At 41.6% G+C, this 15,009-nt stretch overlaps 2 long non-coding RNA genes across 35 annotated transcripts in view; one reads left to right on the forward strand and one right to left on the reverse strand.

The window, feature by feature from the left end:
* The window catches only part of LOC146404854 (uncharacterized), a 1,116,837-nt gene that overhangs the window by 559,845 nt on the left and 541,983 nt on the right, over window positions 1-15,009 (reverse strand). The window lies entirely within an intron of this gene.
* The window catches only part of LOC102165712 (uncharacterized), an 846,917-nt gene that overhangs the window by 267,441 nt on the left and 564,467 nt on the right, over window positions 1-15,009 (forward strand). For 16 of the 32 annotated variants that reach the window (XR_014842123.1, XR_014842136.1, XR_014842100.1 and 13 more), the window contains one exon: window positions 14,145-14,226. The exons of the other annotated variants lie outside the window; for them this stretch is intronic. This is a non-coding gene — a long non-coding RNA (uncharacterized LOC102165712). The remainder of the gene's footprint in view (window positions 1-14,144; window positions 14,227-15,009) is intronic. 32 annotated transcript variants of the gene reach the window in all.

Genomic DNA, 15,009 nt, shown 5'->3' on the forward strand with positions numbered 1-15,009 from the left:
GATTTGGCTTTAAGAGGGATTTTAGTGTTTTCTCCCTGAAGGCCGATAGCCGATCCTTTCATTATATTAGCTGTAGGCAATCATTAGGGAGCTCCTTACTTGGAAATATTTCAGTTTGTTCTTGGATGTAGAAACCTATCTTTGAAAAAGGTGCTTCATAAGAAGATATCTTATTCTGGCATATCTACCTCTTTTTTTCCCTTGTCTCAGATACTTTTATTTTGTGACAATTTTTTGAAAGTTTTATTGAAGTATAGTTGGTTTACAATGTTGTGATAATTTCTGCTCTACAACTAAGTGATTGTTATACATATACACATCCATTCTTTTTCAAGATTCTTTTCCCATATAAATTATCAAAGAATATTGGGTAGAGTTCCTTGTGCTATATAGTAGGTCCCTGTTGGCCAGACATTCCATATACCACAGTGTGCACATGACAACCCCAAACCCCCAGTCTATCCCCCAACCACCTGTCCCCTTTGGTAACCATAGTTTGTTTTCAAAGTCAGTGAGTCTGCTTCTGTTCTGAAAATAAGTTCATTTGTATCCTTTTTTAAGATTCCATATCTATGTGATATCATATGATTTTGTCTCTTTTGACAAAATCATGTAGAAGGAATTGTATTACATTTGAATTTTGGGTACTTATTGTTAAAACTGGAGGATCAGGGAGGCACTCCTTCTCCTTCCCTGGCTCCAAATGACAATTATTTCAGGCCCTCTGTCTTTTCAAACCTTCAGTACTTCTCCTAACATTGCTTTGAGCTTTTGAGCTGGGGTCGTACATCCTACCTTTTTTTTTTTTTTTTTTTTTTTTTTAGGGCCGCTCCTGTGGCATATGGTAGTCCCCAGGCTAGGGGTCGAATAGCAGGCCTACAGCACAGCCACAGCATCACTGGATGTGAGCCACATCTGTGACCTATGCTGAAGTCTGCAGCAATGCCAGATCCTTAACTCACTGAACAAGGCCAGGGATCAAACCTGCGTCCTCATGGATACTAGTTGGGTTCATAACCCTCTGAACCACAGTGGGAACTCCCCATGCATCCTTCTTTATTGAGGACATCCAAGCAACTGAAAGACTCTTCTACAGGCGGCTCCCCTGCCAGTGCCTGTCCTTCAGGTTCACATTGAGCTCCTCCACTTGTGCACTAGATTCCATCCTCCTCCTGTGCTTTCAGGTCACCCCTTTAGCAGCTCCCCACTTCCCTAGTACACCATTGACTCTTTTGTTCTTTCCTAGACCATTCTTACGAATATACTATTATATCTCCCATCCTAAAAAGGGAATCTTCTCTTGAGTCTGCTTTCTTCACCAGCTGCCACCCCATTTCTTTGCACCTGCTGCAGCAAAAATCCTAGAATGTGGTATCTATGGCCACTGTCTCTAATTCTTGCCTTTTGATTTCCCTTAAACCTACTTAATGAGACTTTATCAGAAATTCTTCCCTAGACATGGCTCTTGTCAAGGCTACCTATGACCTCCACGTTGTTATGCTGCATGATCTGAGCAGCCTTTGACACACATGTTCAGTCCATGCTCTTTGACACCCCTTCTCTGCTTGGCTTCCAGCACACCGTACCCTCCTGGTCGCTCCTCCTTGGCTTCCTTTGCTGCTTCCTTTTCTTCTCTCAGATCTCATAATGTAGGTATGTTCTAAGGCTCCGTTCTTGATCCTCTCCTTTTTTCCTCTCCAACTTCACTTCTTTGGTGAACTCATGCAGTCTCATGTCTATAAATGCCACCTACATGACAGTGACTCCAAGATTGATATGTCCAGTTCAGATTTTCATAAGCCACATCCTTATATCCATCTGTTTACTTGGCATCTACACTTGGATGTTGAATTGACTTCTTAAACTGAATCTGTCCAAAACTGAGTTCCTGTCCCCTTGATTGTTGCCAAACCTGTAACAGCTGTAGCCTCTCCCATCTTAATTGATAGCAATCCATTATTCTGTTATTTAAGCCAAAAACCTTGGAGTTATTCTTGACTCTTCTTTCTCTCACCCTCCATGTTTAAGCAGTCAGGCAATCCTGTTGCCTTTACCATTTTTAAAAAAAGGAAGTATAGTTGATTTACAATATTGTGTTAGTTTCAGATGTACAGCAAAGTGATTTAGTTATATATTTTTCCAGATTATATGCCATATTAGGTTATTATAAGATCTTGACTATAACTCCCAGTGCTATATAGTAAATCTTTGTTGCTTACCTATTTTATGTGGAGTAGTTTGCATCTGTTAATCCCATGTTCCTAATTTGTTCCTCCTTCACTCCCTCTCCCTTTTGGTAACTATAGTTTGTTTTTTTATGTCTGTGAGTCTGATTCTGTTTTGTATATAGATTCATTTATAATATTTGATTCCACATATAAATGACATCATGTAATATTTGTCTCTCTCTGTCTGACTGCTTAGTATGATAATCTCTAGGTTCATCCATGTTGCTGCCGATGGCAGTATTTAGTTCTTTTTTATGTCTTTGTAATATCCCATCACACACACACACACACACACACACACACACACAAATATACATACACAGACACACAAATACACACTGTGTGTGTGTATATATACACACATATACCATATCATCTTAAGCCAAGTCATCTGTTGATGGGCACTTGGGTTGTTTCCATGTCTTGGTTATTGTAAATAGTGCTGCTTTGAACATTGAGATATGTGTATCTTTTTGAATTAAGGTTTTCTCTTTTCTGAATGTATACCCAGTAGTGGGATTTCTGGATAATATGGTAATGCTATTTTTAGTTTTTTTTTTTTTTTTTTTTTTGTCTTTTTGCTATTTCTTGGGCCACTCCCGCGGCATATGGAGGTTCCCAGGCTAGGGGTCTAATCGGAGCTGTGGCTGCCAGCCTACACCAGAGCCACAGCAACGCGGGATCCGAGCCGCGTCTGCAACCTACACCACAGCTCACCGCAACGCCGGATCGTTAACCCACTGAGCAAGGGCAGGGACTGAACCCGCAACCTCATGGTTCCTAGTCGGATTCGTTAACCACTGCGCCACGATGGGAACTCCCTATTTTTAGTTTTTTAAGGAAACTTCATACTGTTTTCCATAGTGGCTGCACCAGTTTACATTCCCACCAACAGTGCAGGAGTTCCTTTTTCTTCACACCCTCTTCAGCATGTATTATTGTAGACTTTTTGATGATGACCATTCTGGCAGGTGTAAGGTGAAACCTCATTGTGGTTTTAACTTGCATTTCTCTAATAATTAGAGATGCTGAGTATCTTTTCATGTGCCTCTTGATCATCAGTATGTCTTTGGAAAAATGTCTATTTAGATCTTCTGCCTATTTTTTGATTGGGTTGTCTTTTTTTTTTTTTTTTTTTGATATTGACTTGTATGAGCCTCTTGGCTTTAAGATCTACCCAGAAAGTGACCACTTTTCACCAACTCCTCTGCTGTCACTCAAATTCACTGCCATCTCTTGCATGAATTCCTGCAATAGTCTCCCCAGGGCTCCTTGTTTCTAGCCTTCTCTATAATCTATTAACAACACAGCAGCCATATTTACCCTTTTTAAAGATCATGTCACCTCCTTCCTAGAACATCCCAATAGCTCCCACTTATTTCACATAATGTCCCTTCTCTGGCCTGCATGATCTGATCCTGTCACTTTTGTGATCTTGGTTGTGGCACAGAACTCTAAGCTATAGTTTCCTCATCTGAAAAGTGGAGAAGAATATAATTCTTACCTTACAGGATTATTATAAGGATTCAATGAGATACTGCATATGAGAGTAAAAAATAGAAATAATTACTTTATTGGTATTAGTACTAATTATTAAATAATATTAAATTCAGTGCCCTTAGCTAGGAATTCAAGATCATTTAAATCTTTTCCCAGTCTTTCCTTTTACTATATTTCTCATAGCTCTCCCTTTTCTGCTTCTCAATTTTCTTGCTTGTAAAGTTTATAAAATGGAAATAAACCCTGCCCTTGCTCACAGGGACTGCACAGCCAAGTCCTCTTACTCAGTAAGGGGCTGCACACATAGAAGATATTGTTCCCAAGGACTAAAAGGTTCTTCTTTCTTATCTCTGCATGAATAATGACAAGGTGCTTTTCCTTCAAAAGTTTTATCTGGGAACTCACCCCCCCCCCCAAAAAAAAAAACCCATGTCTGTTGCTCTGGCAACATCAGAAGGGGAATTATCTCCCAAAGAAACTGTGAGACTGCTTCTGTACAGGCTTCAAGGATGGGTCCTTGATTTGACAATTTAAAGAACAGCAAAGACCCTTGCTTCTCTTCCTTGTGATACCATTTGTCCTTGTCAACTCTTTTGATTAATTAATGTTCTAGCAGAAAAGAAATGCCACTCATTGTGTATTCTTCTTGGTGCTTGAAATTGCTGGGGCTTGTTTCTCTTGTTTAATTGAAATGCTTCCCACACAAAAGAAACAAAGTCAGCTTATTGGATTTTCAGAGAATACCCTTTCACCCTCAGGCCCAGAACACAATTATTTCAGGGAAAACTGTGACAAAAGAGGCAAATGTGCCATTATCCAGTCATCTTGTAAAAAATTTGGTGTGATGTTTGAGTTCAGCAGGTGGATGCACCTGGGGATGTGAAAGACTGTCCTAGAACTTTGTGGATAGGCCTCTGCCCCATCTGTTTGAGGTACCCTGCACGGCTCCTTTGTGAGGCCTCTTTTCCTTTGAATCCTGCCTCTGCATCTTTGTCCATCAGGGTTGTCTGTATTGTTGGAGCTGGACAACCTAGATCAGGGGAGAAAGAGGGAAGAGATCCTGGAAAGAAGTGAGGCTCAGCCAGTTCTCTATAGGGATTGCCCAGACTAATGCCTCATTAGTTCTCTGTTTTAAATTTGAGTAGAAGTCTAGGGTGCGTGAACAATAAAAATAAAAATCTGGTACAGTGAACAGAGGTAATGGAGCCACCATCAAGTACCAAAGATTAAAGTTGGTCCTTACTATACTCTATGTAGCAATTGAGTAATTGTTACCACATATGTGGTATTAGGGCAGAAGTTTATTTTAGCCCCTATTTGGTGAGCCTGGGTCCTCGGCAAAGCATGGTGCTCAGGCTAGCTTCACCACACCAGCTCATGTTTTTGAGCCAGATGTTGAACTTCTCTGTGCCTCAGTTTTCTTTTCTGCAAAGTGAATAGATAGTAATGATAATAATACTTGGTAGAGTTATGGTGAGGGTTAAATGAAATAATGTATGTGAAACTAATTGGGACGGACTTAGGTTCGTTGACCCTACATGCTTTTAGAACCATAAAGGGGTAAAATGAGCATAATAAAATCATGATTACATGAGTCCTTTTCCCTTAGGTGTAGCAGGGAAGCAAATAGATAATATAAATATAATGCAAGTGATTAAATGTGCTATAAAGAAAAATGATTAGAAAAACAGGGAATGAGATGAATTTTGATGAAGGACGCTTTGGAGAAGGTAGAATGGGTGGATAGAGTTAGTGGTAGGGTGGTGGAAGGACTTTCTAGGTGGAGGGGAAAGCAAAAGCCAGGGCCTGGAGTCTGGAGAGCATGGGGTGTGGTGGGGTAACCTTATTAGCCTGGCTTTCCAAACAGGCTGTCCAGAAAGGTATTGGAGGAGAACTCTAGACTCCAACTAGGTTGAGATTGCGTTTGAATGCTGGATGAGTAGTTTGGGTTTTATTGTGAGAAAATTGGGAGTTCATGTCATGGCTCAGCAGAAACGAATCTGACTAGTAACCATAAGGATGTGGGTTCTATCCCTGTCCTCACTCAGTGGGTTAAGGATCCTGTGTTGCTGTGGTGTAGGTCACAGGTGTGGCTCAGATCTGGTGTTGCTGTGGCTATGGTGTAGGTCAGCAGTCATAGCTCCGATTTGACCCCTAGCCTCCATATGCCGAGGGTTTGGCCCTAAAAAGACCAAAAAAAAAAAAAAAAAAATTTGGGAGCCATCGAATTTTTTTTTTTTTCTCTGTAGCAGGTGAGTGACAATGATCAGGTCCATGCTTTATAAAGACTGTTTTGGCTCTAGTGCGGGGGGTGCTGGGAAGGGACACTGCAATACTCTAGGAGAGAAAAGATGACTGCCTTATTCAGGGAGTTGGCTGCAGGGGAGGAAGTGGATATGAGAAGTGTTGCTGAGGAAGAATCCACAGAATTTGGCAACTTATTAGATGCAATGACTGAAATGGAGTTAGGCCAAGTTTATTATTTTTTTTTTTGTCTTGTTGTTGTTGTTGTTGTTGCTATTTCTTGGGCCGCTCCCTCGGCATATGGAGGTTCCTAGGCAAGGGGTTGAATCGGAGCTGTAGCCACTGGCCTATGCCAGAGCCACAGCAACGCGGGATCCGAGCCGTGTCTGCAACCTACACCACAGGTCACGGCAACGCCAGATCGTTAACCCACTGAGCAAGGGCAAGGACCGAACCCACAACCTCATGGTTCCTAGTCGGATTCGTTAACCACTGCGCCACGACGGGAACTCCAGGCCAAGTTTAGATTAGCTTTAAAGTCATAGGCTAGGGACCTGGGGTTGTTAAATGACTCATTGGTGTCACTTCTGGGCCAGTGGGGAGGGAATGTTTAGGGGAAACTGGGTGAAACCGAAAACCACAGCCCCAGGAAAGGCCCCTGGATCTGTAACTCTGGATGAGGGATGGGGAGGCAGGGTGCTCACACTGTCCAGCTGCTCTGGGAGATGAAATCTGAATTTCCAACTCTCCGGTTTCTGTCCAAGGTAGGACTCAAGGTCTGGCCCCATTTGGTCTTCCCTTTCCTTTCCAGCAGCCTGTCTAAGCCTAGGGCTTTGCCCAGCCTTCAGCAGCCTGTGTGGGAGACAGCTTGCGCAGACAAGGGAAGGTTGCTTCTCTGGGTATCTGCTACAGTGCCAGCCCCAGGCCTCACCACTGACAACACGGGCTGGCACACCTGCAGTGAGGAGTTGGCATATAGAACTCAAAGAAGTACTTTTTTGATTATTATTCTTTCCTCCTTTTCACTTTCCTTCCACTTATCATCATTATCTACTCCTTTAACAAGAAGTTCTTTTTTTTTTTTTTTTTTGTCTTTTTAGGGCCACTCCCCTTACATATGGAGATTCCCAGGCTAGGGGTTGAATTAAGCTGTAGCTGCCAGCCTACACCACAGCCACAGCAATGCTAGATCTGAGCTGTCTCTGCAACCTACACCACAGCTCACGGCAACGCCAGATCCTTAACCCATTGAGCAAGACCAGGGATCGAACCTACATCCTCATCGATACTAGTCGGGTTCTTAACCCACTGAGCCATGGTGGGAACTCCCTCTTTTGACTTCTGAGTAATAGCTGTCCTAATATTTGAGGTTGCATCTCTTTGCAGTTTTGGTTTTCCTAGCATAAATTCTTAATGATGAAGGGAAATCTTTCTTCTCGCCCTCCGTCAGTGCATATGGCACAGGTGAGACAGACGTATGAGTTGAAACAGATGGGGAGAATGTACATTGTGTGGGTGAAGTAGAGGTAATAGAGAATGGTTCTGGATGCAGAGACCCATCAGATGCACCACTGAAGCCTGGGGACTGGATAGTATCTAGAAGGATGTACCCTAAGAAAATGGTTGACTTTGAGAGTGAAGGTAGTAGTAGGAGGAATTATTTATTTATTTATTTCTTTAACCAGCAAAAAATGGGTTTGTGCAGGAACGGTAAAAAATTTCAGTTTGTGGAGTTCCCATCGTGGTGCAGTGGTTAACAAATCCGACTAGGAACCATGAGGTTGTGGGTTCGGTCCCTGCCCTTGCTCAGTGGGTTAACGATCCGGCGTTGCCGTGAGCTGTGGTGTAGGTTGCAGACGCGGCTCGGATCCCGCGTTGCTGTGGCTCTGGCGTAGGCCGGTGGCTACAGCTCCGATTCAACCCCTAGCCTGGGAACCTCCATATGCCGCGGGAGCGGCCCAAGAAATAGCAACAACAACAACAACAAAAAGACACACACACACACACACACACACACACACAAAATTTCAGTTTGTGACACGCAACTGTGGCCAGGGGGAGGATTCTTCATGTTTGTCTTTTGCTTGTTTGTAGTTATTTTTCCTGGAATGAACATGCTCTCTTTTGTTCTTTTGCTCCTCTGCATTCGTTCTCCATGCTCCAATCAGTTTTCTTCCCCCTTTTCTCTGGGAGGATTACTCTCTTCCTGAAATTCCTTTTGGGTGGGGATTACCTCCACCCCTAATCTCCAGCACTGGGGGAGGCGTGGATTCAAACAGATCATCATGTTCTTGGTCACAGTAGTTGTTTGGGAGATGGACTCCTATCCTATTTAGAGTGAATGAAATGTCATGGGACATGTCCTATAACTGTGAGATGGGAGTCAAACCCTCATGGTCTTGTACTTGAATATTAGTAGATGTGAGTTACAGGTGGTTGGGGCCATAGTGTGGAACCTGAAAGTGGAGCCAAAAGGCAGAGAGCCAAGAGATGGGGAATCACTGGGTTCTGATGACATTAGTAGGGTTTCTAATTATAACTACACCTGCAGCCAGACCTACTTCTGAACTTCTCAGCCTAATGGTTTAATAGAGCCCCCCCCACTTTTTTTTAAGGCCGCACCCACGGCATATGGAGATTCCCAGGCTAGGGGTTGAATTGGAGCTATAGCTGCCAGCCTACACCACAGCCACAGCAACGCCAGATCGAGCTGCACCTGCAACCTACACCACAGCCCATGGCAATGCTGGATCCTTAATCCTCTGAGCAAGGCCAGGATTGAACCTGGGTCCTCATGGATACTAATCAGATTTGTTTCTGCTGAGCCGTAATGAGAACTCCATTTATAGATAAAATGATATATCTTGAGATTTGCTTCACAATAACCCAAGGTAAGAGAGAGGTAAATGTGGGTATAAATGAAATAAGATTGGTTATCTGTTGACATTATTGAAGCCAAGTGAAAGATACCTCAGGATTTATAATATTATTTTAATTTTGCATGAGTTTGGAATTTTCCATAATTGTACAAAGGAAAATAAAGTCTAAAAGGATTGTAGTTTTTAAATGTGAAACATAAAACAATAAAGCTTCTGGAAGATATCATAAGAGAATATAAATATGACCTTAAAAAGTTCTACTAACCATACAAAATTAGGATTCTTTGCTCATAAAAATAAGCCATTACAAAAATGCAATAGCAAGCCATTGAGTGGGAAAATACATTTGTAGTATATATTACTGACAAATAACTTATACTGACATAAAACAAAATATTCCTACAAGTCAGTGAAGAAAAAAAGACAGACAATCCAAAAGAAAGTGGACAAAAGACTTGAATAGACTCCAAAAAAGGGATATCCAGTGCCCAATAAAGAAGAAAAATTGCTCAACCTCAGTAATCAAGGAGAAGATGCAAATTAAAAATCATTGTAGGATAGGAGTTCCCATCGTGGTGCAGTGGAAATGAATTCTACTAGGAACCATGAGGTTATGGGTTCGATCCCTGGCCTCATTCAGTGGCTTAAGGTTCTGGCATTGCTGTGAGCTGTGGTGTAGGTTTGGTTCCTAGCCTGGGAACCTCTATATGCCGCAGGTACAGCCCTAAAAAAGCAAAAAAAAAAAAAAAATCATGGTAGATTATTTCTTTTATTGTCTTTCTTCTTCTTCTTCTTCTTCTTTTTTTTTTGGTGTTTTAAGTCCCTTATAGGCTCTGCATGAGCAATTATTAATTAATTCAGAGCTTTTTATTTTTAAAAATTATTTGCAGTGGTTAACGAATCCGACTAGGAACCATGAGGTTGCGGGTTTGATCCCTGCCCTTGCTCAGTGGGTTAACGATCCGGTGTTGCCGTGAGCTGTGATGTAGGTCGCAGGTGCGGCTTGGATCCCACGTTGCTCTGGCTCTGGCGTAGGCTGGCGGCTACAGCTCCGATTCAACCCCTAGCCTGGGAACCTCCATATGCCGTGGGAGCAGCCCAAGAAATGGCAAAAAGACAAAAAAAAATTATTTATTATTATTATTTTGTGCTTTTAAGGCCACACCTGTGGCATATGGAAATTCGTAGGCTGGGGGTTCAATCAGAGCTTCATCTGCCAGCCTATGCCATAGCCACAGCAGCGTAGGATCTGAGCTGCATCTGTGACCTATACCACAGCTCACAGCAATGCTAACCCACTGAGTGAGGCCAGGGATTGAATCCATGTCATATGACCTACTGAGTGAGGCCAGGGATCGAATCTGTGTCTTCATGGTTGCTAGTTGGATTTGTTACCACTGAGCCACAACGGGAACTCCAATACAGAACTGTTTCAATAAAATCAACCATAAGACTGATTCATTTTTTCCCCCAGCTTTATTGAAATATTACAGAATTCAATATTTTTTACATACGTGCCAGAAAGACTACAATGAAGAAGACTTATCATTGTTAATTCTTAGCAAAAATGTGGAAAAACTGGAACTTTCACATGCTGCTGGTGGGAGGTATAAATTGGTGCAGCCACTTTGGAAAATTGACAGGGTTTATAAAAGCTGAACATACATGCATATTCCTCTGACTGAGCAATTCCACTCCTAGGTATACATACTCAAATGACATGTGTCTAAATGTACACTAAATGGTCAGGAATACTCACAGTCACCTCATTATTGATAGTATCAAATGAGACATAACCCAAATACTCATAACTAGTAGAATGTATTTATTGATCATAAATTGTGATATATAATACTATGCACTAATAAAAGATAAGGAATCACTTTTTCATCTCTCCTGCACAAAAGCAGCAGGATCCATCACAGGTTTCCAAATCTCTACTGAATATTAGTGGGTCAGCAATTTATTAGGAGATGTGATATTTACCCACAAATAGTGGCATCAAAATAAATATCCTTGGGCAATAACAAGAAGAAACTAGAACAAAGCCTTGTGTCCACTGCTGATTTCATTCCTCTGGTTGGGTCCTTTGGACAGGATGTAGGTACTCAAAGCAGAAATGGTTCTTCATCATCATCATCATTACTATTACTTCGTGATGTCTCTTTGTGTTCACAAGTCCTCGTAAGTAGGGAGTTCCTGTTGTGGCACAGAGGAAAGGAATCTGACTGGTATCCACGAGGATGCGGATTCGATCCCTGGCCTTGCTCAGTGGCGTTGCTGTGAACCATGGTGTAGGTTGCAGACGTGGCTCAGATCCCACGTTGCTGTGGCTGTGGTGTAGGCCGGTGGCGACAGCTCTGATTTTACCCCTAGCCTGGGAACCTCCGTGTGTCGCTGGTATGGCCTAAAAAAGCAAAAACAAACAAACAGACAAACAAAAAAGTCCTTGAAAGTAAAAACGGAGATTTTTCCTCTCTTATGGCTGTGGAAAGAATTGACTTACTGGGTGGAGGCACTGCATTTTATTTTCTGAGGCTTTTCCCACAGTATCTTGACATCCACTCAGTAAAGAGAATAGGAGTGTATTTTTTGCCATTCCTTCCAGAGAAATTTCTGGAAGGCAGATAGAATTGAGGTGTTCTAAGCTAGTTTTCAGACACCTATCTGTCTAATACGACTCAGCTTAATATTTTATTACCATATATCTCATACCCTCTTATGTCTCCTTGCTAAATGCAGTCATTGCACTTATCATGGTTTTTAATTGTTTGGCTAGGTGATTATTTATTTAGGGTCTGCTAAGGCCCGTGAGATCATGTCTATTTCACCCACTGCTGGCTCCCCAGTCCCCCGTGGGGTATCTGGTACATAGGAGGTGCTAAATTATTTGTTGAATGAATCAAGTTTAGCTTGCCATTGGACTCACCCCATAAAATCAGGCCAGTTTTATGCTACAGTTCAGAATGGATTTATTCTTATTCCATACACAAGCCTAAGAAGCTGGTTTATCTGGTTTCGGAATCTACAAGTGATTAAAAATAAGACTCATGTATTAGTCATATGTTTAATATCTATATCAATGTCTATATTTCAGGTATTCAGTGGTAATAGAAATTCCTAGACTAAATACAAACTTGGAAAGAAATCTCTCCTACTATACAAAACGTATTGACTTGGTTATATTTTCTATGTTGCAATATCAAGCATCTATAGTTTTCACTGTCTTATTATTTCATGCTCATTGTGGTAGATAAACCCTCAAGATCAGTAAGCTTCTGCTTGTCTCAATGGTGCAGACCTCAGAATATATCAAGATGCTGGGTTTAACCGCTTAACCCAATTTCTCTCTATCATCCAATAACATCAGTATCACCTCTTGTGAAAAAAGAATCACACGCCCAACTCCAGATCTACTGAGTCAGAGTCTGCATTTTATCATGGCCCTCGGATGATGCGTATTCACAGGGTAATCTGAGAAGTACTGCTATACACCATCGTGAACACTTTTGATGAGATAAGATGTACTGTATTTTGGAGAAGCCTATTTCATTTTAGGAGATTCTTAGAAGGATGTTACTGAGCCCCAAACTGAACTTTTAGTGCTTTCTCATTTGTTCCTGGTTTCGCATTCAGGGCCTTACACATGTGTACTTCAGTTTTTTTCACCACAGTTCTTTGAAGATCTCAAAGCAATTTACCTCCCTGAGGGTTTTCCAGGCCAGTATCTCCTGGAACTTGTGTCAGGGAATATCAGTTTTATAAAATGTTCTGTGGAAACAAATGGTTCATTGCTACATAAATTGCAACTATGTTTGATTTTTGGAAAGTTTTATTTGAGGCTCTGAGAAGTAAGGAAAACAGTTTAAATTTGGCTTAATCCAATTTCCCCAAACTAATTTGTTCAGGAAAACTTTTCCACTTATGGAATAACTAGTAACATCCCCAAGATTTGAAGAAGGAATTTTGGGAAATACGGCTCTCAGCTTAAGTGTCATCAGGTATTCTGTGATAGGTTGAATAATTTCTTCCAAAGATATTGAGCTTCAAATCCCTAAAATCCGTGAATATTACCTGTTTGGTAAAAGGGACTTTGCAGATATGATAAAAGTAAGGGTCTTGAGATGGGGAGATTTTACTGGACTATCTTAGTGGGTCCTAGATGTAATTACAGTGTCTTTATAAGAGGGAGGCAGGAGTTCCCATTGTGACTCAGTGGGTATAGTATCCACAAGGAGGTGGGTTTGATCCCTGACCTTGCTCAGTGGGTTAAGGATCCAGTGTTGCCATAAGCTGTGGTGTAAGTCACAGATGCACCTTGGATCTGTTGCTGTGGCTATGGCATAAGTTGGCAGCTGCAGCTCCAATTCAACCCCTAGCCTGGGAACTTCCATATATACTAGGTATGGCCCTAAAAAGAAAAAAAGGAAAAGAAGAAAAAAAAGGGGGGGGTGGGCAGAGGGAGATTTGACTAAGATACATGTAGGAGATGTCACAATGGAAGCAAGAGTGACAAGAGGAAAAGGTCCCTGGCCAAGGAACGCAGGAGGCCTCCAGAAGCTAGAAAAGGCAAGGAAGTGGATTCTCCCCTACAGCCTCCAGAAAGTACTGGTCCTGCTGATACTGTTACTTTAGTAAAATGAACCAGATTTTGGATTTATGACTCTAGAATGGTATGTTTGTTTGTGGTTATTTGTTACAGAAGCGTAGGAAACTAATACCCTCATTACATCACTGCCCACTTAAACGCTGCCGTGGCTCCCAGTTACCCTTAGGAAGGAAAATTCAAGCCACCTACTATGGCCTGCAAGTCTCGACCCAATCGCATGAACCCTTCATCCTGAGCCCTACCACTCTGTCTCATGCATGGTATTTGATTTTCTGTTACTTGAACCTGCCAAACTCAATCCCATTTCATGGCCTTGCACTGCTAAGCCCTCTAATTTATTTGTTGAGTCGTTTGTTGTCTGTTCTTCCATGGCTCTGAGGAGAAGAGAGCCTGGCAGATGGTCAGTGCTCAGAAGACATTTGTTGTGGCAGGTATAAATGAATACTGGAATATGAGTGTGGTTTCAGCTCTCTTCCCCATCCTGATTGCTTCCTTTGGATTATATTCTTGTTGATTTATGTCTTTAAAATTACGATTCCCCGGCCTGACTCCAATACTATGGACCTGACCTGACCATGGTCAAGCCATGCAGAGATATTTTTTGAGAGTTTTAGGGAGCTTAGATTTCACATTTTTGTGTCTGTTTTATTTTATAATTCATTTTTTTTTTTTTTTGTTTTTTAGAAAGGAGCAAATCTGAGGACTTCCCTTGTGGCTCACAACAGAAAGGAGCAAATCTGAACATTTAAAAAAAAATCAAACTCGGGTAATTAATACTGACAACTTCCCTAGACATCTTGTCTAAAGTTGTAAACCACCTTCCACCAAAATCCCCTCTCTCCTTTCCTGCTTTATTTTTCTTCTTAATACTCAACACTAAAATTCCATATACTTTACTTATTTTTTCCTTGTTTGATATCTGATCACACTGGAAAGTAAGTTTTATGCCGACAAGGAGTTTGCTATTGTTAAAAAACAGCTATATTCTCAGTGTCTAAAGAGTGACTAGCACAGAGTAGATGGTCAATAAATGCATATTAAGTGAATGAACATAAGAATAAATTAGCCGGCTGAATTTATTCACCCAGATATTGGCCAGAAATTGATTTCAAAATTATCATTATTTTTAAGTTATTTATGGAAAGAAGATTTTTTTTTTTGGGGGGGGTCTTTTTAGGGCTGATTTGTGGCATACAGTGGTTCCCAGGCTAGGGATCTAATGCCACAGCAACACCAGATCCGAACTGCATCTGCGACCTACACCACGGTCCATGGCAACACTGGATTCTTAACCCACTGAGTGAGGCCAGAGGGCGAACCCACAACCTCATGGTTCCTAGTCAGATTCATTTTCACTGCTCCACAGTGGGAACTCCAAGAAGAATTTTTAAGAAAGTTCATTTTTTCTTTTTGCCCAGATTTGATTTCTCAGTTTCTCCTGCTGTTCAGTGTAGCTAATGAATGGAACGTGAGCAGAGGAGTTCGTTATGTATCCCTCGCACATCTGCTCCATTAAGTCTCCCTAACTTTATTCTCTCTGCCTTTACCC

The sequence above is a fragment of the Sus scrofa genome, chromosome 3, assembly GCF_054392235.1.
Source record: "Sus scrofa isolate SSC_HxYL_T2T_F1_AM1 chromosome 3, Sscrofa_HxYL_maternal_Yorkshire_Landrace_v2.0, whole genome shotgun sequence".
Taxonomy (NCBI): Eukaryota; Metazoa; Chordata; class Mammalia; order Artiodactyla; family Suidae; genus Sus; species Sus scrofa.